The sequence below is a fragment of the Camelus bactrianus genome, chromosome 3 (genome assembly GCF_048773025.1).
Source record: "Camelus bactrianus isolate YW-2024 breed Bactrian camel chromosome 3, ASM4877302v1, whole genome shotgun sequence".
Taxonomy (NCBI): Eukaryota; Metazoa; Chordata; class Mammalia; order Artiodactyla; family Camelidae; genus Camelus; species Camelus bactrianus.
In genome coordinates this window covers 129,036,137-129,059,515 of record NC_133541.1, presented here as the reverse complement: position 1 = coordinate 129,059,515, position 23,379 = coordinate 129,036,137, and positions in this window count along the sequence as shown.

The following is a 23,379-nucleotide window of genomic DNA, read 5'->3' as shown; positions in this document are numbered from 1 at the left end:
GAAGGAGACACTTTTTCTCTGCTTTCTCAGTCTGTTTCCTAGTGCCGGTTTGACGTTCCTGCAGTTTTCACTGTAAAACCGAGTTGGAGCTTGTACCTCCCCATATATATGTATGGAATTTAGTTTGCAACTGAAAAGAAACTTTGTGTTCCCAACAAGCTAGGTGAAGGACGGCTTTCACACACACTTATCTCTCAGAACTGAGCAAGTGGTGAGACGTTCGTTCATCTAGCACCAAGGGAACGGTTTGCGGGAGACACTTTTTCTCTGCTTTCTCAGTCTGTTTCCTAGTGCCGGATTGAAGTTCCTGCAGTTTTCACTGTCAAACCGAGTTGGAGCTAGTACCTCCCCATATATATTTATGGAATTGAGTTTGCAACTGAAAAGAAACTTTGTGTTCCCAACAAGCTAGATGAAGGACGGCTTTCACACACACTTATCTCTCAGAACTGAGCAAGTGGAGAGACTTTCGTTCATCTAGCACCAAGGGAACGGGTTGCAAGAAACACTTTTTCTCTGCTTTCTCAGTCTGTTTCCTAGTGCCGGTTTGAAGTTCCTGCAGTTTTCACTGTCAAACCGAGTTGGAGCTAAAACCTCCCCATATATATGTATGGAATGGAGTTTGCAAATGAAAAGAAACTTTGTGATCCAAACAAGCTAAGTGAAGGACGGCTTTCACACACATTTACCTCTCAGAACTGAGCAGGTGGAGAGACGTTCGTTCATCTAGCACCAAGGGAACGGTTTGCAGCAGACACTTTTTCTCTGCTTTCTCAGTCTGTTTCCTAGTGCCGGTTTGAAGTTCCTGCAGTTTTCACTGTAAAACCGAGTTTGAGCTTGTACTCCACATATATATGTATGGAATGGAGTTTGCAACTGAAAAGAAACTTTGTGTTCCCAACAAGCTAGGTGAAGGACGGCTTTCACACACACTTATCTCTCAGAACTGAGCAGGTGGAGAGACGTTCGTTCATCTTGCACCAAGGGAACGTGTTGCAGGAGACACTTTTTCTCTGCTTTCTCAGTCTGTTTCCTAGTGCCGGTTTGAAGTTCCTTCAGTTTTCACTGTAAAGCCGAGTTGGAGCTTGTACCTCCCCATATATAAGGATGGAGTGGAGTTTGCAACTGAAAAGAAACTTTGTGTTCCCAACAAGCTAGGTGAAGGGCGGCTTTCACACACACTTATCTCTCAGAACTGAGCAAGTGGAGAGACGTTCGTTCATCTAGCACCAAGGGAACGGGTTGCAGGAGACACTTTTTCTCTGCTTTCTCAGTCTGTTTCCTAGTGCCGGTTTGAATTTCCTGCACTTTTCACTGTAAAATAGAGTTGGAGCTTCTACCTCCCCATATATATGGAAGGAGTGGAGTTTGCAACTGAAAAGAAACTTTGTGTTTCCAACTAGCTAGGTGAAAGACGGCTTTCACACACACTTATCTCTCAGAACTGAGCAAGTGGAGAGACGTTCGTTCATCTAGCACCAAGGGAACGGGTTGCAGGAGACACTTTTTCTCTGCTTTCTCAGTCTGTTTCCTAGTGCCGGTTTGAAGTTCCTGCAGTTTTCACTGTAAAACCGAGTTGGAGCTATTACCTCCCCATATATATGGATGGAGTGGAGTTTGCATCTGAAAAGAAACTTTGTGTTCCCAACAAGCTAGGTGAAGGACGGCTTTCACACACACTTATCTCTCAGAACTGAGCAAGTGGAGAGACGTTCGTTCATCTAGCACCAAGGGAACGTGTTGCAGGAGACACTTTTTCTCTGCTTTCTCAGTCTGTTTCCTAGTGCCGGTTTGAATTTCCTGCAGTTTTCACTGTCAAACCGAGTTGGAGCTTGTACCTCCCCTTATATATGTATGGAATGGAGTTTGCAACTGAAAAGAAACTTTGTGTTCCCAACAATCTAGTTGAAAGACGGCTTTCACACACACTTATCTCTCAGAACTGAGCAGGTGGAGAGACGTTCGTTCATCTAGCACCAAGGAAATGGTTTGAAGGAGACACTTTTTCTCTGCTTTCTCAGTCTGTTTCCTAGTGCCGGTTGGACGTTCCTGCAGTTTTCACTGTAAAACCGAGTTGGAGCTTGTACCTCCCCATATATATGTATGGAATTTAGTTTGCAACTGAAAAGAAACTTTGTGTTCCCAACAAGCTAGGTGAAGGACGGCTTTCACACACACTTATCTCTCAGAACTGAGCAAGTGGTGAGACGTTCGTTCATCTAGCACCAAGGGAACGGTTTGCGGGAGACACTTTTTCTCTGCTTTCTCAGTCTGTTTCCTAGTGCCGGATTGAAGTTCCTGCTGTTTTCACTGTCAAACCGAGTTGGAGCTAGTACCTCCCCATATATATTTATGGAATTGAGTTTGCAACTGAAAAGAAACTTTGTGTTCCCAACAAGCTAGATGAAGGACGGCTTTCACACACACTTATCTCTCAGAACTGAGCAAGTGGAGAGACTTTCGTTCATCTAGCACCAAGGGAACGGGTTGCAAGAGACACTTTTTCTCTGCTTTCTCAGTCTGTTTCCTAGTGCCGGTTTGAAGTTCCTGCAGTTTTCACTGTCAAACCGAGTTGGAGCTAAAACCTCCCCATATATATGTATGGAATGGAGTTTGCAACTGAAAAGAAACTTTGTGATCCAAACAAGCTAAGTGAAGGACGGCTTTCACACACATTTATCTCTCAGAACTGAGCAGGTGGAGAGACGTTCGTTCATCTAGCACCAAGGGAACGGTTTGCAGCAGACACTTTTTCTCTGCTTTCTCAGTCTGTTTCCTAGTGCCGGTTTGAAGTTCCTGCAGTTTTCACTGTAAAACCGAGTTTGAGCTTGTACACCAGATATATATGTATGGAATGGAGTTTGCAACTGAAAAGAAACTTTGTGTTCCCAACAAGCTAGGTGAAGGACGGCTTTCACACACACTTATCTCTCAGAACTGAGCAGGTGGAGAGACGTTCGTTCATCTTGCAGCAAGGGAACGTGTTGCAGGACACACTTTTTCTCTGCTTTCTCAGTCTGTTTCATAGTGCCGGTTTGAAGTTCCTTCAGTTTTCACTGTAAAGCCGAGTTGGAGCTTGTACCTCCCCATATATATGTATGGAATGGAGTTTGCAACTGAAAAGAAACTTTGTGTTCCTAACAAGCTAGGTGAAGGACGGCTTTCACACACACTTATCTCTCAGAACTGAGCAAGTGGAGAGACGTTCGTTCATCTAGCACCAAGGAAACGGGTTGCAGGATACACTTTTTCTCTGCTTTCTCAGTCTGTTTCCTAGTGCCGGTTTGAAGTTCCTGCAGTTTTCACTGTCAAACCGAGTTGGAGCTTGTACCTCCCCATATATAAGGATGGAGTGGAGTTGGCAACTGAAAAGAAACTTTGTGTTCCCAACAAGCTAGGTGAAGGGCAGCTTTCACACACACTTATCTCTCAGAACTGAGCAAGTGGAGAGACGTTCGTTCATCTAGCACCAAGGGAACGGGTTGCAGGAGACACTTTTTCTCTGCTTTCTCAGTCTGTTTCCTAGTGCCGGTTTGAATTTCCTGCACTTTTCACTGTAAAATAGAGTTGGAGCTTCTACCTCCCCATATATATGGAAGGAGTGGAGTTTGCAACTGAAAAGAAACTTTGTGTTCCCAACAAGCTAGGTGAAGGACGGCTTTCACACACACTTATCTCTCAGAACTGAGCAAGTGGAGAGTCCTTCGTTCATCTAGCACCAAGGGAACGGGTTGCATGAGACACATTTTCTCTGCTTTCTCAGCCTATTTCGTAGTGCCGGTTTGAAGTTCCTGCAGTTTTCACTGTAAAACAGAGTTGGAGCTTCTACCTCCCCATATATATGTATGGATTGGAGTAAGCAACTGAAAAGAAACTTTGTGTTCCCAACAAGCTAGGTGAAAGACGGCTTTCACACACACTTATCTCTCAGAACTGAGCAAGTGGAGAGACGTTCGTTCATCTAGCACCAAGGGAACGGTTTGCAGGACACACTTTTTCTCTGCTTTCTCAGTCTGTTTCCTAGTGCCGGTTTGAAGTTCCTGCAGTTTTCACTGTCAAACCGAGTTGGAGCTAGTACCTCCCCATATATATGTATGGAATGGAGTTTGCAACTGAAAAGAAACTTTGTGTTCCCAACAAGCTTGGTGAAGGACGGCTTTCACACACACTTATCTCTCAGAACTGAGCAGGTGGAGAGACGTTCGTTCATCTAGCACCAAGGGAATGGTTTGAAGGAGACACTATTTCTCTTCTTTCTCAGTCTGTTTCCTAGTGCCGGTTTGAAGTTCCTTCAGTTTTCACTGTAAAACCGATTTGGAGCTTGTACCTCCCCATATATATGTATGGAATGGAGTTTGCAACTGAAAAGAAACTATGTGTTCCCAACAAGCTAGGTGAAAGACGGCTTTCACACACACTTATCTCTCAGAACTGAGCAAGTTGAGAGACGTTCGTTCATCTAGCACCAAGGAAACGGGTTGCAGGATACACTTTTTCTCTGCTTTCTCAGTCTGTTTCCTAGTGCCGGTTTGAAGTTCCTGCAGTTTTCACTGTCAAACCGTGTTGGAGCTAGTACCTCCCCATATATAAGGATGGAGTGGAGTTTGCAACTGAAAAAAACTTTGTGTTCCCAAGAAGCTAGGTGAAGGGCGGCTTTCACACACACTTATCTCTCAGAACTGAGCAAGTGGAGAGACGTTCGTTCATCTAGCACCAAGGGAACGGGTTGCAGGAGACACTTTTTCTCTGCTTTCTCAGTCTGTTTCCTAGTGCCGGTTTGAATTTTTTGCACTTTTCACTGTAAAATAGAGTTGGAGCTTCTACCTCCCCATATATATGGAAGGAGTGGAGTTTGCAACTGAAAAGAAACTTTGTGTTCCCAACAAGCTAGGTGAAGGACGGCTTTCACACACACTTATCTCTCAGAACTGAGCAAGTGGAGAGTCCTTCGTTCATCTAGCACCAAGGGAACGGGTTGCATGAGACACTTTTCTCTGCTTTCTCAGTCTATTTCGTAGTGCCGGTTTGAAGTTCCTGCAGTTTTCACTGTAAAACAGAGTTGGAGCTTCTACCTCCCCATATATATGTATGGATTGGAGTAAGCAACTGAAAAGAAACTTTGTGTTCCCAACAAGCTAGGTGAAAGACGGCTTTCACACACACTTATCTCTCAGAACTGAGCAAGTGGAGAGACGTTCGTTCATCTAGCACCAATGAAACGGGTTGCAGGAGACACTATTTCTCTGCTTTCTCAGTGTGTTTCATAGTGCCGGTTTGATGTTCCTGCAGTTTTCACTGTCAAACAGAGTTGAAGCTAGTACCTCCCCATATATATGTATGGAATGGAGTTTTCAACTGAAAAGAAACTTTGTGTTCCCAACAAGCTTGGTGAAGGACGGCTTTCACACACACTTATCTCTCAGAACTGAGCAGTTGGAGAGACGTTCGTTCATCTAGCACCAAGGGAATGGATTGAAGGAGACACTTTTTCTCTTCTTTCTCAGTCTGTTTCCTAGTGCCGGTTTGAAGTTCCTTCAGTTTTCACTGTAAAACCGAGTTGGAGCTTGTACCTCCCCATATATATGTATGGAATGGAGTTTGCAACTGAAAAGAAACTTTGTGTTCCCAACAAGCTAGTTGAAGGACGGCTTTCACACACACTTATCTCTCAGAACTGAGCAAGTGGAGAGACGTTCGTTCATCTAGCACCAAGGAAACGGGTTGCAGGATACACTTTTTCTCTGCTTTCTCAGTCTGTTTCCTAGTGCCGGTTTGAAGTTCCTGCAGTTTTCACTGTCAAACCGAGTTGGAGCTAGTACCTCCCCATATATAAGGATGGAGTGGAGTTGGCAACTGAAAAGAAACTTTGTGTTCCCAACAAGCTAGGTGAAGGACGGCTTTCACACACACTTATCTCTCAGAACTGAGCAAGTGGAGAGACGTTCGTTCATCTAGCACCAAGGGAACGGGTTGCAGGAGACACTTTTTCTCTGCTTTCTCAGTCTGTTTCCTAGTGCCGGTTTGAATTTCCTGCACTTTTCACTGTAAAATAGAGTTGGAGCTTCTACCTCCCCATATATATGGAAGGAGTGGAGTTTGCAACTGAAAAGAAACTTTGTGTTCCCAACAAGCTAGGTGAAGGACGGCTTTCACACACACTTATCTCTCAGAACTGAGCAAGTGGAGAGTCCTTCGTTCATCTAGCACCAAGGGAACGGGTTGCATGAGACACATTTTCTCTGCTTTCTCAGCCTATTTCGTAGTGCCGGTTTGAAGTTCCTGCAGTTTTCACTGTAAAACAGAGTTGGAGCTTCTACCTCCCCATATATATGTATGGATTGGAGTAAGCAACTGAAAAGAAACTTTGTGTTCCCAACAAGCTAGGTGAAAGACGGCTTTCACACACACTTATCTCTCAGAACTGAGCAAGTGGAGAGACGTTCGTTCATCTAGCACCAAGGGAACGGTTTGCAGGACACACTTTTTCTCTGCTTTCTCAGTCTGTTTCCTAGTGCCGGTTTGAAGTTCCTGCAGTTTTCACTGTCAAACCGAGTTGGAGCTAGTACCTCCCCATATATATGTATGGAATGGAGTTTGCAACTGAAAAGAAACTTTGTGTTCCCAACAAGCTTGGTGAAGGACGGCTTTCACACACACTTATCTCTCAGAACTGAGCAGGTGGAGAGACGTTCGTTCATCTAGCACCAAGGGAATGGTTTGAAGGAGACACTATTTCTCTTCTTTCTCAGTCTGTTTCCTAGTGCCGGTTTGAAGTTCCTTCAGTTTTCACTGTAAAACCGATTTGGAGCTTGTACCTCCCCATATATATGTATGGAATGGAGTTTGCAACTGAAAAGAAACTTTGTGTTCCCAACAAGCTAGATGAAAGACGGCTTTCACACACACTTATCTCTCAGAACTGAGCAAGTTGAGAGACGTTCGTTCATCTAGCACCAAGGAAACGGGTTGCAGGATACACTTTTTCTCTGCTTTCTCAGTCTGTTTCCTAGTGCCGGTTTGAAGTTCCTGCAGTTTTCACTGTCAAACCGTGTTGGAGCTAGTACCTCCCCATATATAAGGATAAAGTGGAGTTTGCAACTGAAAAAAACTTTGTGTTCCCAAGAAGCTAGGTGAAGGGCGGCTTTCACACACACTTATCTCTCAGAACTGAGCAAGTGGAGAGACGTTCGTTCATCTAGCACCAAGGGAACGGGTTGCAGGAGACACTTTTTCTCTGCTTTCTCAGTCTGTTTCCTAGTGCCGGTTTGAATTTCCTGCACTTTTCACTGTAAAATAGAGATGGAGCTTCTACCTCCCCATATATATGGAAGGAGTGGAGTTTGCAACTGAAAAGAAACTTTGTGTTCCCAACAAGCTAGGTGAAGGACGGCTTTCACACACACTTATCTCTCAGAACTGAGCAAGTGGAGAGCCCTTCGTTCATCTAGCACCAAGGGAACGGGTTGCATGAGACACTTTTCTCTGCTTTCTCAGTCTATTTCGTAGTGCCGGTTTGAAGTTCCTGCAGTTTTCACTGTAAAAAAGAGTTGGAGCTTCTACCTCCCCATATATATGTATGAATTGGAGTAAGCAACTGAAAAGAAACTTTGTGTTCCCAACAAGCTAGGTGAAAGACGGCTTTCACACACACTTATCTCTCAGAACTGAGCAAGTGGAGAGACGTTCGTTCATCTAGCACCAATGAAACGGGTTGCAGGAGACACTATTTCTCTGCTTTCTCAGTGTGTTTCATAGTGCCGGTTTGATGTTCCTGCAGTTTTCACTGTCAAACAGAGTTGAAGCTAGTACCTCCCCATATATATGTATGGAATGGAGTTTTCAACTGAAAAGAAACTTTGTGTTCCCAACAAGCTTGGTGAAGGACGGCTTTCACACACACTTATCTCTCAGAACTGAGCAGTTGGAGAGACGTTCGTTCATCTAGCACCAAGGGAATGGTTTGAAGGAGACACTTTTTCTCTTCTTTCTCAGTCTGTTTCCTAGTGCCGGTTTGAAGTTCCTTCAGTTTTCACTGTAAAACCGAGTTGGAGCTTGTACCTCCCCATATATATGTATGGAATGGAGTTTGCAACTGAAAAGAAACTTTGTGTTCCCAACAAGCTAGTTGAAGGACGGCTTTCACACACACTTATCTCTCAGAACTGAGCAAGTGGAGAGACGTTCGTTCATCTAGCACCAAGGGAGCGGTTTGCGGGAGACACTTTTTCTCTGCTTTCTCAGTCTGTTTCCTAGTGCCGGATTGAAGTTCCTGCAGTTTTCACTGTCAAACCGAGTTGGAGCTAGTACCTCCCCATATATATGTATGGAATGGAGTTTGCAACTGAAAAGAAACTTTGTGTTCCCAACAAGACTGTTGAAGGACGGCTTTCACACTCACTTATCTCTCAGAACTGATCAAGTGGAGAGACGTTCGTTCATCTAGCACCAAGGGAACGGGATGCAGGAGACAATTTTTCTCTGCTTTCTCAGTCTGTTTCCTAGTGCCGGTTTGAAATTCCTGCAGTTTTCACTGTAAAACCGAGTTGGAGCTAGTACCTCCCCATATATATGAATGGAATGGAGTTTGCAACTGAAAAGAAACTTTGTGTTCCCAACAAGCTAGGTGAAGGACGGCTTTCACACACACTTATCTCTCAGAACTGAGCAGGTGGAGAGACGTTCGTTCATCTAGCACCAAGGGAACGGGTTGCAGGAGACACTTTTTCTCTGCTTTCTCAGTCTGTTTCCTAGTGCCGGTTTGAAGTTCCTGCAGTTTTCACTGTAAAACCGAGTTGGAGCTTGTACCTCCCCATATATATGTATGGAATGGAGTTTGCAACTGAAAAGAAACTTTGTGTTCCTAACAAGCTAGGTGAAGGACGGCTTTCACACACACTTATCTCTCAGAACTGAGCAGGTGGAGAGACGTTCTTCATCTAGCACCAAGGGAACGGTTTGCAGGAGACACTTTTTCTCTGCTTTCTCAGTCTGTTTCCTAGTGCCGGTTTGAAGTTTCTGCAGTTTTCACTGTAAAACCGAGTTGGAGCTTGTACCTCCCCTTATATATGTATGGAATGGAGTTTGCAACTGAAAAGAAACTTTGTGTTCCCAACAAGCTAGGTGAAGGACGGCTTTCACACACACTTATCTCTCAGAACTGAGCAGGTGGAGAGACGGTCGTTCATCTTGCACCAAGGGAACGGGTTGCTGGACACACTTTTTCTCTGCTTTCTCAGTCTGTTTCCTAGTGCCGGTTTGAAGTTCCTTCAGTTTTCACTGTAAAGCCGAGTTGGAGCGAGTACCTCCCCATATGTATGTATGGAATGGAGTTTGCAACTGAAAAGAAACTTTGTGTTCGCAACAAGCTAGGTGAAGGACGGCTTTCAAACACACTTATCTCTCAGAACTTAGCAAGTGGAGAGACGTTCGTTCATCTAGCACCAAGGGAACGGTTTGCAGGAGACACTTTTTCTCTGCTTTCTCAGTGTGTTTCGTAGTGCCGGTTTGAAGTTCCTGCAGTTTTCACTGTCAAACCGAGTTGGAGCTAGTACCTCCCCATATATATTTATGGAATGGAGTTTGCAACTGAAAAGAAACTTTGTGTTCCCAACAAGCTTGGTGAAGGACGGCTTTCACACAAACTTATCTCTCAGAACTGAGCAGGAGGAGAGACGTTCGTTCATCTAGCACCAAGGGAATGGTTTGAAGGAGACACTTTTTCTCTTCTTTCTCAGTCTGTTTCCTAGTGCCGGTTTGAAGTTCCTTCAGTTTTCACTGTAAAAACGAGTTGGAGCTTGTACCTCCCCATATATATGTATGGAATGGAGTTTGCAACTGAAAAGAAACTTTGTGTTCCCAACAAGCTAGGTGAAAGACGCCTTTCACACACACTTATCTCTCAGAAGTGAGCAAGTGGAGAGACGTTCGTTCATCTAGCACCAAGGGAATGGTTTGAAGGAGACACTTTTTCTCTTCTTTCTCAGTCTGTTTCCTAGTGCCGGTTTGAAGTTCCTGCAGTTTTCACTGTAAAACCGAGTTGGAGCTTGTACCTCCCCATATATATGTATGGAATGGAGTTTGCAACTGAAAAGAAACTTTGTGTTCCCAACAAGCTAGTTGAAGTACGGCTTTCACACACACTTATCTCTCAGAACTGAGCAAGTGGAGAGACGTTCGTTCATCTAGCACCAAGGGAGCGGTTTGCGGGAGACACTTTTTCTCTGCTTTCTCAGTCTGTTTCCTAGTGCCGGACTGAAGTTCCTGCAGTTTTCACTGTCAAACCGAGTTGGAGCTATTACCTCCCCATATATATGTATGGAATGGAGTTTGCAACTGAAAAGAAACTTTGTGTTCCCAACAAGATTGTTGAAGGACGGCTTTCACACTGACTTATCTCTCAGAACTGATCAAGTGGAGAGACGTTTGTTCATCTAGCACCAAGGGAACGGGATGCAGGAGACAATTGTTCTCTGCTTTCTCAGTATGTTTCCTAGTGCCGATTTGAAGTTCCTGCAGTTTTCACTGTAAAACCGAGTTGGAGCTAGTACCTCCCCATATATATGAATGGAATGGAGTTTGCAACTGAAAAGAAACTTTGTGTTCCCAACAAGCTAGTTGAAGGACGGCTTTCACACACACTTATCTCTCAGAACTGAGCAGGTGGAGAGACGTTCGTTCATCTAGCACCAAGGGAACGGTTTGCAGGAGACACTTTTTCTCTGCTTTCTCAGTCTGTTTCCTAGTGCCGGTTTGAAGTTCCTGCAGTTTTCACTGTAAAACCGAGTTGGAGCTTGTACCTCCCCTTATATATGTATGGAATGGAGTTTGCAACTGAAAAGAAACTTTGTGTTCCCAACAAGCTAGGTGAAGGACGGCTTTCACACACACTTATCTCTCAGAACTGAGCAGGTGGAGAGACTTTCGTTCATCTTGCACCAAGGGAACGGGTTGCTGGAGACACTTTTTCTCTGCTTTCTCAGTGTTTTTCCTAGTGCCGGATTGAAGTTCATTCAGTTTTCACTGTAAAACCGTGTTGGAGCTAGTACCTCCCCATATATATGTATGGAATGGAGTTTGCAACTGAAAAGGAACTTTGTGTTCCCAACAAGCTAGGTGAAGGACGACTTTCACACACACTTATCTCTCAGAACTGAGCAAGTGGAGAGACGTTCGTTCATCTAGCACCAAGGGAACGGGTTGCAGGAGATACTTTTTCTCTGCTTTCTCAGTCTGTTTCCTAGTGCCGGTTTGAATTTCCTGCACTTTTCAGTGTAAAACCGAGTTGGAGCTTCTACCTCCCCATATATATGGAAGGAGTGGAGTTTGCAACTGAAAAGAATCTTTGTGTTCCCAACAAGCTTGGTGAAGGACGGCTTTCACACACACTTATCTCTCAGAACTGAGCAAGTGGAGAGACGTTCGTTCATCTAGCACCAATGAAACGGGTTGCAGGAGACACTTTTTCTCTGCATTCTCACTCTGTTTCCTAGTGCCGGTTTGAAGTTCCTGCAGTTTTCACTGTAAAACAGAGTTGGAGCTAGTACCTCCCCATATATATGGATGGAGTGGAGTTTGCAACTGAAAAGAAACTTTGTGTTCCCAACAAGCTATGTGAAGGACGGCTTTCACACACACTTATCTCTCAGAACTGAGCAAGTGGAGAGACGTTCGTTCATCTAGCTCCAAGGTAACGGGTTGCAGGAGACACTTTTTCTCTGCTTTCTCAGTCTGTTTCCTAGTGCCGGTTTGAAGTTCCTGCAGTTTTCACTGTAAAACCGAGTTGGAGCTAGTACCTCCCCATATATATGTATGGAATGGAGTTTGCAACTGAAAAGAAACTTTGTGTTCCCAACAAGCTAGGTGAAGGACGGCTTTCACACACACTTATCTCTCAGAACTGAGCAGGTGGAGAGACGTTCATTCATCTAGCACCAATAGAACGGTCTGCAGGAGACACTTTTTCTCTGTTTTCTCAGTCTTTTTCCTAGTGCCGGTTTGAAGTTCCTGCAGTTTTCACTGTAAAACCGATTTGGAGCTAGTACATCCCCATATGTATGTATGGAATGGAGTTTGCAACTGAAAAGAAACTTTGTGTTCCCAACAAGCTAGTTGAAGAACGGCTTTCACACACACTTATCTCTCAGAACTGAGCAAGTGGAGAGACGTTCGTTCATCTAGCACCAAGGGAACGGGTTGCAGGAGACACTTTTTCTCTGCTTTCTCAGTCTGTTTCCTAGTGCCGGTTTGAAGTTCCTGCAGTTTTCACTGTAAAACCGAGTTGGAGCTAGTACCTCCCCATATATATGGATGGAGTGGAGTTTGCAACTGAAAAGAAACTTTGTGTTCCCAACAAGCTAGGTGAAGGACGGCTTTCACACACACTTATCTCTCAGAACTGAGCAAGTGGAGAGACTTTCGTTCATCTAGCACCAAGGGAACGAGTTGCAGGAGACACTTTTTCTCTGTTTCTCAGTCTGTTTCCTAGTGCCAGTTTGAAGTTCCTGCAGTTTTCACTGTAATACCGAGTTGAAGCTTGAACCTCCCCATATATATGTATGGAATGCAGTTTGCAACTGAAAAGAATCTTTGTGTTCCCAACAAGCTAGGTGAAGTACGGCTTTCACACACACTTATCTCTCAGAACTGAGCAAGTGGAGAGACGTTCGTTCATCTAGCATCAAGGGAACGGGTTGCAGGAGACACTTTTTCTCTGTTTTCTCAGTCTGTTTCCTAGTGCCGGTTTGAATTTCCTGCAGTTTTCACTGTAAAATCGAGTTGGAGCTTCTACCTCCACATATATATGGAAGGAGTGGAGTTTGCAACTGAAAAGACTCTTTGTGTTCCCAACAAGCTTGGTGAAGAACGGCTTTCACACACACTTATCTCTCAGAACTGAGCAAGTGGAGAGACGTTCGTTCATCTAGCACCAATGAAACGGGTTGCAGGAGACACTTTTTCTCTGCTTTCTCAGTCTGTTTCCTAGTGCCAGTTTGAAGTTCCTGCAGTTTTCACTGTAAAACAGTGTTGGAGCTAGTACCTCCCCATATATATGGATGGAGAGGAGTTTGCAACAGAAAAGAAACTTTGTGTTCCCAACAAGCTAGGTGAAGGACGGCTTTCACACACACTTATCTCTCAGAACTGAGCAAGTGGAGAGACGTTCGTTCATCTAGCTCCAAGGGAACGGGTTGCAGGAGACACTTTTTCTCTGCTTTCTCAGTCTTTTTCCTAGTGCCGGTTTGACGTTCCTGCAGTTTTCACTGTAAAACCGAGTTGGAGCTAGAACCTCCCCATATATATGTATGGAATGGAGTTTGCAACTGAAAAGAAACTTTGTGTTCCCAACAAGCTAGGTGAAGGACGGCTTTCACACACACTTATCTCTCAGAACTGAGCAGGTGGAGAGACGTTCGTTCATCTAGCACCAAGGGAACGGTTTGCAGGAGACACTTTTTCTCTGCTTTCTCAGTCTGTTTCCTAGTGCCGGTTTGAAGTTCCTGCAGTTTTCACTGTAAAACCGATTTGGAGCTAGTACATCCCCATATGTATGTATGGAATGGAGTTTGCAACTGAAAAGAAACTTTGTGTTCCCAACAAGCTAGGTGAAGAACAGCTTTCAGACACACTTATCTCTCAGAACTGAGCAAGTGGAGAGACGTTCGTTCATCTAGCACCAAGGGAACGGGTTGCAGGAGACACTTTTTCTCTGCTTTCTCAGTCTGTTTCCTAGTGCCGGTTTGAAGTTCCTGCAGTTTTCACTGTAAAACCGAGTTGGAGCTAGTACCTCCCCATATATATGGATGGAGTGGAGTTTGCAACTGAAAAGAAACTTTGTGTTCCCAACAAGCTAGGTGAAGGACGGCTTTAACACACACTTATCTCTCAGAACTGAGCAAGTGGAGAGACGTTCGTTCATCTAGCACCAAGGGAACGAGTTGCAGGAGACAATTTTTCTCTGTTTCTCAGTCTGTTTCCTAGTGCCAGTTTGAAGTTCCTGCAGTTTTCACTTTAATACCGAGTTGGAGCTTGTACCTCCCCATATATATGTATGGAATGGAGTTTGCAACTGAAAAGAAACTTTGTGTTCCCAACAAGCTAGGTGAAGTACGGCTTTCACACACACTTATCTCTCAGAACTGAGCAAGTGGAGAGACGTTCGTTCATCTAGCATCAAGGGAACGGGTTGCAGGAGATACTTTTTCTCTGTTTTCTCAGTCTGTTTCCTAGTGCCGGTTTGAATTTCCTGCAGTTTTCACTGTAAAACCGAGTTGGAGCTTCTACCTCCCCATATATATGGAAGGAGTGGAGTTTGCAACTGAAAAGAATCTTTGTGTTCCCAACAAGCTTGGTGAAGGACGGCTTTCACACACACTTATCTCTCAGAACTGAGCAAGTGGAGAGACGTTCGTTCATCTAGCACCAATGAAACGGGTTGCAGGAGACACTTTTTCCCTGCTTTCTCAGTCTGTTTCCTATTGCCGGTTTGAAGTTCCTGCAGTTTTCACTGTAAAACAGAGTTGGAGCTAGTGCCTCCCCATATATATGGATGGATTGGAGTTTGCAACTGAAAAGAAACTTTGTGTTCCCAACAAGCTAGGTGAAGGACGGCTTTCACACACACTTATCTCTCAGAACAGAGCAAGTGGAGAGACGTTCGTTCATCTAGCACCAAGGGAACGGATTGCAGGAGACAATTTTTCTCTGCTTTCTCAGTCTGTTTCCTAGTGCCGGTTTGAAGTTCATGCAGTTTTCACTGTAAAACAGATTTGGAGCTAGTACATCCCCATATATATGTATGGAATGGAGTTTGCAACTGAAAAGAAACTTTGTGTTCCCAACAAGCTAGGTGAAGGACGGCTTTCACACACACTTATCTCTCAGAACTGAGCAAGTGGAGAGACGTTCGTTCATCTAGCACCAAGGGAACGGGTTGCAGGAGACACTATTTCTCTGCTTTCTCAGTCTGTTTCCTAGTGCCGGTTTGAAGTTCCTGCAGTTTTCACTGTAAAACCGTGTTGGAGCTTGTACCTCCCCATATATATGTATGGAATGGAGTTTGCAACTGAAAAGAAACTTTGTGTTCCCAACAAGCTAGGTGAAGGACGGCTTTCACACACACTTATCTCTCAGAACTGAGCAGGTGGAGAGACGTTCGTTCATCTAGCACCAAGGGAACGGTTTGCAGGAGACACTTTTTCTCTGTTTTCTCAGTCTGTTTCCTAGTGCCGGTTTGAAGTTCCTGCAGTTTTCACTGTAAAACCGATTTGGAGCTAGTACATCCCCATATGTATGTATGGAATGGAGTTTGCAACTGAAAAGAAACTTTGTGTTCCCAACAAGCTAGTTGAAGAACGGCTTTCACACACACTTATCTCTCAGAACTGAGCAAGTGGAGAGACGTTCGTTCATCTAGCACCAATGAAACGGGTTGCAGGAGTCACTTTTTCTCTGCTTTCTCAGTCTGTTTCCTAGTGCCGGTTTGAAGTTCCTGCAGTTTTCACTGTAAAACAGTGTTGGAGCTAGTACCTCCCCATATATATGGATGGAGTGGAGTTTGCAACAGAAAAGAAACTTTGTGTTCCCAACAAGCTAGGTGAAGGACGGCTTTCACACACACTTATCTCTCAGAACTGAGCAAGTGGAGAGACGTTCGTTCATCTAGCTCCAAGGGAACGGGTTGCAGGAGACACTTTTTCTCTGCTTTCTCAGTATTTTTCCTAGTGCCGGTTTGACGTTCCTCCAGTTTTCACTGTAAAACCGAGTTGGAGCTAGTACCTCCCCATATATATGTATGGAATGGAGTTTGCAACTGAAAAGAAACTTTGTGTTCCCAACAAGTTAGGTGAAGGACGGCTTTCACACACACTTATCTCTCAGAACTGAGCAGGTGGAGAGACGTTCGTTCATCTAGCACCAAGGGAACGGTTTGCAGGAGACACTTTTTCTCTGATTTCTCAGTCTGTTTCCTAGTGCCGGATTGAAGTTCCTGCAGTTTTCACTGTAAAACCGATTTGGAGCTAGTACATCCCCATATGTATGTATGGAATGGAGTTTGCAACTGAAAAGAAACTTTGTGTTCCCAACAAGCTAGGTGAAGAACAGCTTTCAGACACACTTATCTCTCAGAACTGAGCAAGTGGAGAGACGTTCGTTCATCTAGCACCAAGGGAACGGGTTGCAGGAGACACTTTTTCTCTGCTTTCTCAGTCTGTTTCCTAGTGCCGGTTTGAATTTCCTGCAGTTTTCACTGTAAAACCGAGTTGGAGCTAGTACCTCCCCATATATATGGATGGAGTGGAGTTTGCAACTGAAAAGAAACTTTGTGTTCCCAACAAGCTAGGTGAAGGACGGCTTTAACACACACTTATCTCTCAGAACTGAGCAAGTGGAGAGACGTTCGTTCATCTAGCACCAAGGGAACGAGTTGCAGGAGACAATTTTTCTCTGTTTCTCAGTCTGTTTCCTAGGGCCAGTTTGAAGTTCCTGCAGTTTTCACTGTAATACCGAGTTGGAGCTTGTACCTCCCCATATATATGTATGGAATGGAGTTTGCAACTGAAAAGAAACTTTGTGTTCCCAACAAGCTAGGTGAAGTACGGCTTTCACACACACTTATCTCTCAGAACTGAGCAAGTGGAGAGACGTTCGTTCATCTAGCATCAAGGGAACGGGTTGCAGGAGATACTTTTTCTCTGTTTTCTCAGTCTGTTTCCTAGTGCCGGTTTGAATTTCCTGCAGTTTTCACTGTAAAACCGAGTTGGAGCTTCTACCTCCCCATATATATGGAAGGAGTGGAGTTTGCAACTGAAAAGAATCTTTGTGTTCCCAACAAGCTTGGTGAAGTACGGCTTTCACACACACTTATCTCTCAGAACTGAGCAAGTGGAGAGACGTTCGTTCATCTAGCACCAATAAAACGGGTTGCAGGAGACACTTTTTCTCTGCTTTCTCAGTCTGTTTCCTAGTGCCGGTTTGAAGTTCCTGCAGTTTTCACTGTAAAACAGAGTTGGAGCTTCTACCTCCCCATATATATGTATGGATTGGAGTTTGCAACTGAAAAGAAACTTTGTGTTCCCAACAAGCTTGTTGAAGGACGGCTTTCACACACAATTATCTCTCAGAACTGAGCAAGTGGAGAGACGTTCGTTCATCAAGCACCAAAGGAACGGGTTGCAGGAGACACTTTTCTCTGCTTTCTCAGTCTATTTCGTAGTGCCGGTTTGAAGTTCCTGCAGTTTTCACTGTCAAACCGAGTTGGAGCTAGTGCCTCCCCATATATATGGATGGAGTGGAGTTTGCAACTGAAAAGAAACTTTGTGTTCCCAACAAGCTAGGTGAAGGACGGCTTTCACACACACTTATCTCTCAGAACAGAGCAAGTGGAGAGACGTTCGTTCATCTAGCACCAAGGGAACGGATTGCAGGAGACAATTTTTCTCTGCTTTCTCAGTCTGTTTCCTAGTGCCGGTTTGAAGTTCATGCAGTTTTCACTGTAAAACAGATTTGGAGCTAGTACATCCCCATATATATGGATGGAGTGGAGTTTGCAACTGAAAAGAAACTTTGTGTTCCCAACAAGCAAGGTGAAGGACGGCTTTCACACACACTTATCTCTCAGAACTGAGCAAGTGGAGAGACGTTCGTTCATCTAGCACCAAGGGAACGGGTTGCAGGAGACACTATTTCTCTGCTTTCTCAGTCTGTTTCCTAGTGCCGGTTTGATGTTCCTGCAGTTTTCACTGTAAAACCGAGTTGGAGCTAGTACCTCCTCATATATATGTATGGAATGGAGTTTGCAACTGAAAAGAAACTTTGTGTTGCCAACAAGCTAGGTGAAGGACGGCTTTCACACACACTTATCTCTCAGAACTGAGCAGGTGGAGAGACGTTCGTTCATCTAGCACCAAGGGAACGGTTAGCAGGAGACACTTTTTCTCTGTTTTCTCAGTCTGTTTCCTAGTGCCGGTTTGAAGTTCCTGCAGTTTTCACTGTAAAACAGATTTGGAGCTAGTACATCCCCATATGTATGTATGGAATGGAGTTTGCAACTGAAAAGAAACCTTGTGTTCCCAACAAGCTAGTTGAAGAACGGCTTTCACACACACTTATCTCTCAGAACTGAGCAAGTGGAGAGACGTTCGTTCACCTAGCACCAAGGGAACGGTTTGCAGGAGACACTTTTTCTCTGCTTTCTCAGTCTGTTTCCTAGTGCCGGTTTGAAGTTCCTGCAGTTTTCACTGTAAAACCGAGTTGGAGCTAGTACCTCCCCATATATATGGATGGAGTGGAGTTTGCAACTGAAAAGAAACTTTGTGTTCCCAACAAGGTAGTTGAAGGTCGGCTTTCACACACACTTATCTCTCAGAACTGAGCAAGTGGAGAGACGTTCGTTCATCTAGCACCAATGGAACGAGTTGCAGGATACACTTTTTCTCTGTTTCTCAGTCTGTTTCCTAGTGCCAGTTTGAAGTTCCTGCAGTTTTCACTGTAATACCGAGTTGGAGCTTGTACCTCCCCATATATATGTATGGAATGGAGTTTGCAACTGAAAAGAAACTTTGTGTTCCCAACAAGCTAGGTGAAGTACGGCTTTCACACACACTATCTCTCAGAACTGAGCAAGTGGAGAGACGTTCGTTCATCTAGCATCAAGATAATGGGTTGCAGGAGATACTTTTTCTCTGTTTTCTCAGTCTGTTTCCTAGTGCCGGTTTGAATTTCCTGCAGTTTTCACTGTAAAACTGCGTTGGAGCTTCTACCTCCCCCATATATATGGAAGGAGTGGAGTTTGCAACTGAAAAGAATCTTTGTGTTCCCAACAAGCTTGGTGAAGGACGGCTTTCACACACACTTATCTCTCAGAACTGAGCAAGTGGAGAGACGTTCGTTCATCTAGCACCAATGAAACGGGTTGCAGGAGACACATTTTCTCTGCTTTCTCAGTCTGTTTCCTAGTGCCGGTTTGAAGTTCCTGCAGTTTTCACTGTAAAACAGAGTTGGAGCTTCTACCTCCCCTTATATATGTATGGATTGGAGTTTGCAACTGAAAAGAAACATTGTGTTCCCAACAAGCTTGTTGAAGGACGGCTTTCACACACACTTATCTCTCAGAACTGAGCAAGTGGAGAGACGTTCGTTCATCTAGCACCAAGGGAACGGGTTGCAGGAGACACTTTTTCTCTGCTTTCTCAGTCCATTTCGTAGTGCCGGTTTGAAGTTCCTGCAGTTTTCACTGTCAAACCGAGTTGGAGCTAGAGCCTCCCCATATATATGGATGGAGTGGAGTTTGCAACTGAAAAGAAACTTTGTGTTCCCAACAAGCTAGGTGAAGGACGGCTTTCACACACACTTATCTCTCAGAACAGAGCAAGTGGAGAGACGTTCGTTCATCTAGCAACAAGGGAACGGATTGCAGGAGAAACTTTTTCTCTGCTTTCTCAGTCTGTTTCCGAGTGCCGGTTTGAAGTTCATGCAGTTTTCACTGTAAAACAGATTTGGAGCTAGTACATCCCCATATATATGGATGGAGTGGAGTTTGCAACTGAAAAGAATCTTTGTGTTCCCAACAAGCTAGGTGAAGGACGGCTTTCACACACACTTATCTCTCAGAACTGAGCAAGTGGAGAGACTTTCGTTCATCTAGCACCAAGGGAACGGGTTGCAGGAGACACTTTTTCTCTGCTTTCTCAGTCTGTTTCCTAGTGCCGGTTTGAAGTTCCTGCACTTTTCACTGTAAAACCGAGTTGGAGCTAGTACCTCCCCATATATATGTATGGAATGGAGTTTGCAACTGAAAAGAAACTTTGTGTTCCCAACAAGCTAGGTGAAGGACGGCTTTCACACACACTTATCTCTCAGAACTGAGCAGGTGGAGAGACGTTCGTTCATCTAGCACCAAGGGAACGGTTTGCAGGAGACACTTTTTCTCTGTTTTCTCAGTCTGTTTCCTAGTGCCGGTTTGAAGTTCCTGCAGTTTTCACTGTAAAACCGATTTGGAGCTAGTACATCCCCATATGTATGTATGGAATGGAGTTTGCAACTGAAAAGAAACTTTGTGTTCCCAACAAGCTAGTTGAAGAACGGCTTTCACACACACTTATCTCTCAGAACTGAGCAAGTGGAGAGACGTTCGTTCATCTAGCACCAAGGGAACGGGTTGCAGGAGACACTTTTTCTCTGCTTTCTCAGTCTGTTTCCTAGTGCCGGTTTGAAGTTCCTGCAGTTTTCACTGTAAAACCGAGTTGGAGCTAGTACCTCCCCATATATACGGATGGAGTGGAGTTTGCAACTGAAAAGAAACTTTGTGTTCCCAACAAGCTAGGTGAAGGACGGCTTTCACACACACTTATCTCTCAGAACAGAGCAGGTGGAGAGACGTTCGTTCATCTAGCACCAAGGGAACGGTTTGCAGGAGACACTTTTTCTCTGTTTTCTCAGTCTGTTTCCTAGTGCCGGTTTGAAGTTCCTGCAGTTTTCACTGTAAAACCGATTTGGAGCTAGTACATCCCCATATGTATGTATGGAATGGAGTTTGCAACTGAAAAGAAACTTTGTGTTCCCAACAAGCTAGGTGAAGAACGGCTTTCACACACACTTATCTCTCAGAACTGAGCAAGTGGAGAGACGTTCGTTCATCTAGCACCAAGGGAACGGGTTGCAGGAGACACTTTTTCTCTGCTTTCTCAGTCTGTTTCCTAGTGCCGGTTTGAAGTTCCTGCAGTTTCCACTGTAAAACCGAGTTGGAGCTAGTACCTCCCCATATATACGGATGGAGTGGAGTTTGCAACTGAAAAGAAACTTTGTGTTCCCAACAAGCTAGGTGAAGGACGGCTTTCACACACACTTATCTTTCAGAACTGAGCAAGTGGAGAGACGTTCGTTCATCTAGCACCAAGGGAACGAGTTGCAGGAGACACTTTTTCTCTGTTTCTCAGTCTGTTTCCTAGTGCCATTTTGAAGTTCCTGCAGTTTTCATTGTAATACCGAGTTGGAGCTTGTACCTCCCCATATATATGTATGGAATGGAGTTTGCAACTGAAAGGAAACTTTGTGTTCCCAACAAGCTAGGTGAAGTACGGCTTTCACACACACTTATCTCTCAGAACTGAGCAAGTGGAGAGACGTTGGTTCATCTAGAATCAATGGAACGGGTTGCAGGAGACACATTTTCTCTGTTTTCTCAGTCTGTTTCCTAGTGCCGGTTTGAAGTTCCTGCAGTTTTCACTGTAAAACAGAGTTGGAGCTTCTACCTCCCCTTATATATGTATGGATTGGAATTTGCAACTGAAAAGAAACTTTGTGTTCCCAACAAGCTTGTTGAAGGACGGCTTTCACACACACTTATCTCTCAGAACTGAGCAAGTGGAGAGACGTTCGTTCATCTAGCACCAAGGGAACGGGTGGCAGGAGACACTTTTTCTCTGCTTTCTCTGTCTGTTTCCTAGTGCCGGTTTGAAGTTCCTGCAGTTTTCACTGTCAAACCGAGTTGGAGCTTGTGCCTCCCCATATATATGGATGGAGTGGAGTTTGCAACTGAAAAGAAACTTTGTGTTCCCAACAAGCTAGGTGAAGGACGGCTTTCACACACACTTATCTCTCAGAACTGAGCAAGTGGAGAGACGTTCTTTCATCTACCACCAAGGGAACGGGTGGCAGGAGACACTTTTTCTCTGATTTCTCTGTCTGTTTCCTAGTGCCGGTTTGAAGTTCCTGCAGTTTTCACTGTCAAACCGAGTTGGAGCTAGTGCCTCCCCATATATATGGATGGAGTGGAGGTTGCAACTGAAAAGAAACTTTGTGTTCCCAACAAGCTAGGTGAAGGACGGCTTTCACACACACTTATCTCTCAGAACAGAGCAAGTGGAGAGACGTTCGTTCATCTAGCACCAAGGGAACGGGTTGCAGGAGACACTTTTTCTCTGCTTTCTCAGTCTGTTTCCTAGTGCCGGTTTGAAGTTCATGCAGTTTTAACTGCAAAACAGATTTGGAGCTAGTACCTCCCCATATATATGGATGGAGTGGAGTTTGCAACTGAAAAGAAACTTTGTGTTCCCAACAAGCTAGGTGAAGGACGGCTTTCACACACACTTATCTCTCAGAACTGAGCAGGTGGAGAGACGTTCGTTCATCTAGCACCAAGGGAACGGTTTGCAGGAGACACTTTTTCTCTGTTTTCTCAGTCTGTTTCCTAGTGCCGGTTTGAAGTTCCTGCAGTTTTCACTGTAAAACCGATTTGGAGCTAGTACATCCCCATATGTATGTATGGAATGGAGTTTGCAACTGAAAAGAAACTTTGTGTTCCCAACAAGCTAGTTGAAGAACGGCTTTCACACACACTTATCTCTCAGAACTGAGCAAGTGGAGAGACGTTCGTTCATCTAGCACCAAGGGAACGGGTTGCAGGAGACACTTTTTCTCTGCTTTCTCAGTCTGTTTCCTAGTGCCGGTTTGAAGTTCCTGCAGTTTTCACTGTAAAACCGAGTTGGAGCTAGTACCTCCCCATATATACGGATGGAGTGGAGTTTGCAACTGAAAAGAAACTTTGTGTTCCCAACAAGCTAGGTGAAGGACGGCTTTCACACACACTTATCTCTCAGAACAGAGCAGGTGGAGAGACGTTCGTTCATCTAGCACCAAGGGAACGGTTTGCAGGAGACACTTTTTCTCTGTTTTCTCAGTCTGTTTCCTAGTGCCGGTTTGAAGTTCCTGCAGTTTCCACTGTAAAATCGAGTTGGAGCTAGTACCTCCCCATATATACGGATGGAGTGGAGTTTGCAACTGAAAAGAAACTTTGTGTTCCCAACAAGCTAGGTGAAGGACGGCTTTCACACACACTTATCTTTCAGAACTGAGCAAGTGGAGAGACGTTCGTTCATCTAGCACCAAGGGAACGAGTTGCAGGAGACACTTTTTCTCTGTTTCTCAGTCTGTTTCCTAGTGCCATTTTGAAGTTCCTGCAGTTTTCATTGTAATACCGAGTTGGAGCTTGTACCTCCCCATATATATGTATGGAATGGAGTTTGCAACTGAAAGGAAACTTTGTGTTCCCAACAAGCTAGGTGAAGTACGGCTTTCACACACACTTATCTCTCAGAACTGAGCAAGTGGAGAGACGTTGGTTCATCTAGAATCAATGGAACGGGTTGCAGGAGACACATTTTCTCTGTTTTCTCAGTCTGTTTCCTAGTGCCGGTTTGAAGTTCCTGCAGTTTTCACTGTAAAACAGAGTTGGAGCTTCTACCTCCCCTTATATATGTATGGATTGGAATTTGCAACTGAAAAGAAACTTTGTGTTCCCAACAAGCTTGTTGAAGGACGGCTTTCACACACACTTATCTCTCAGAACTGAGCAAGTGGAGAGACGTTCGTTCATCTAGCACC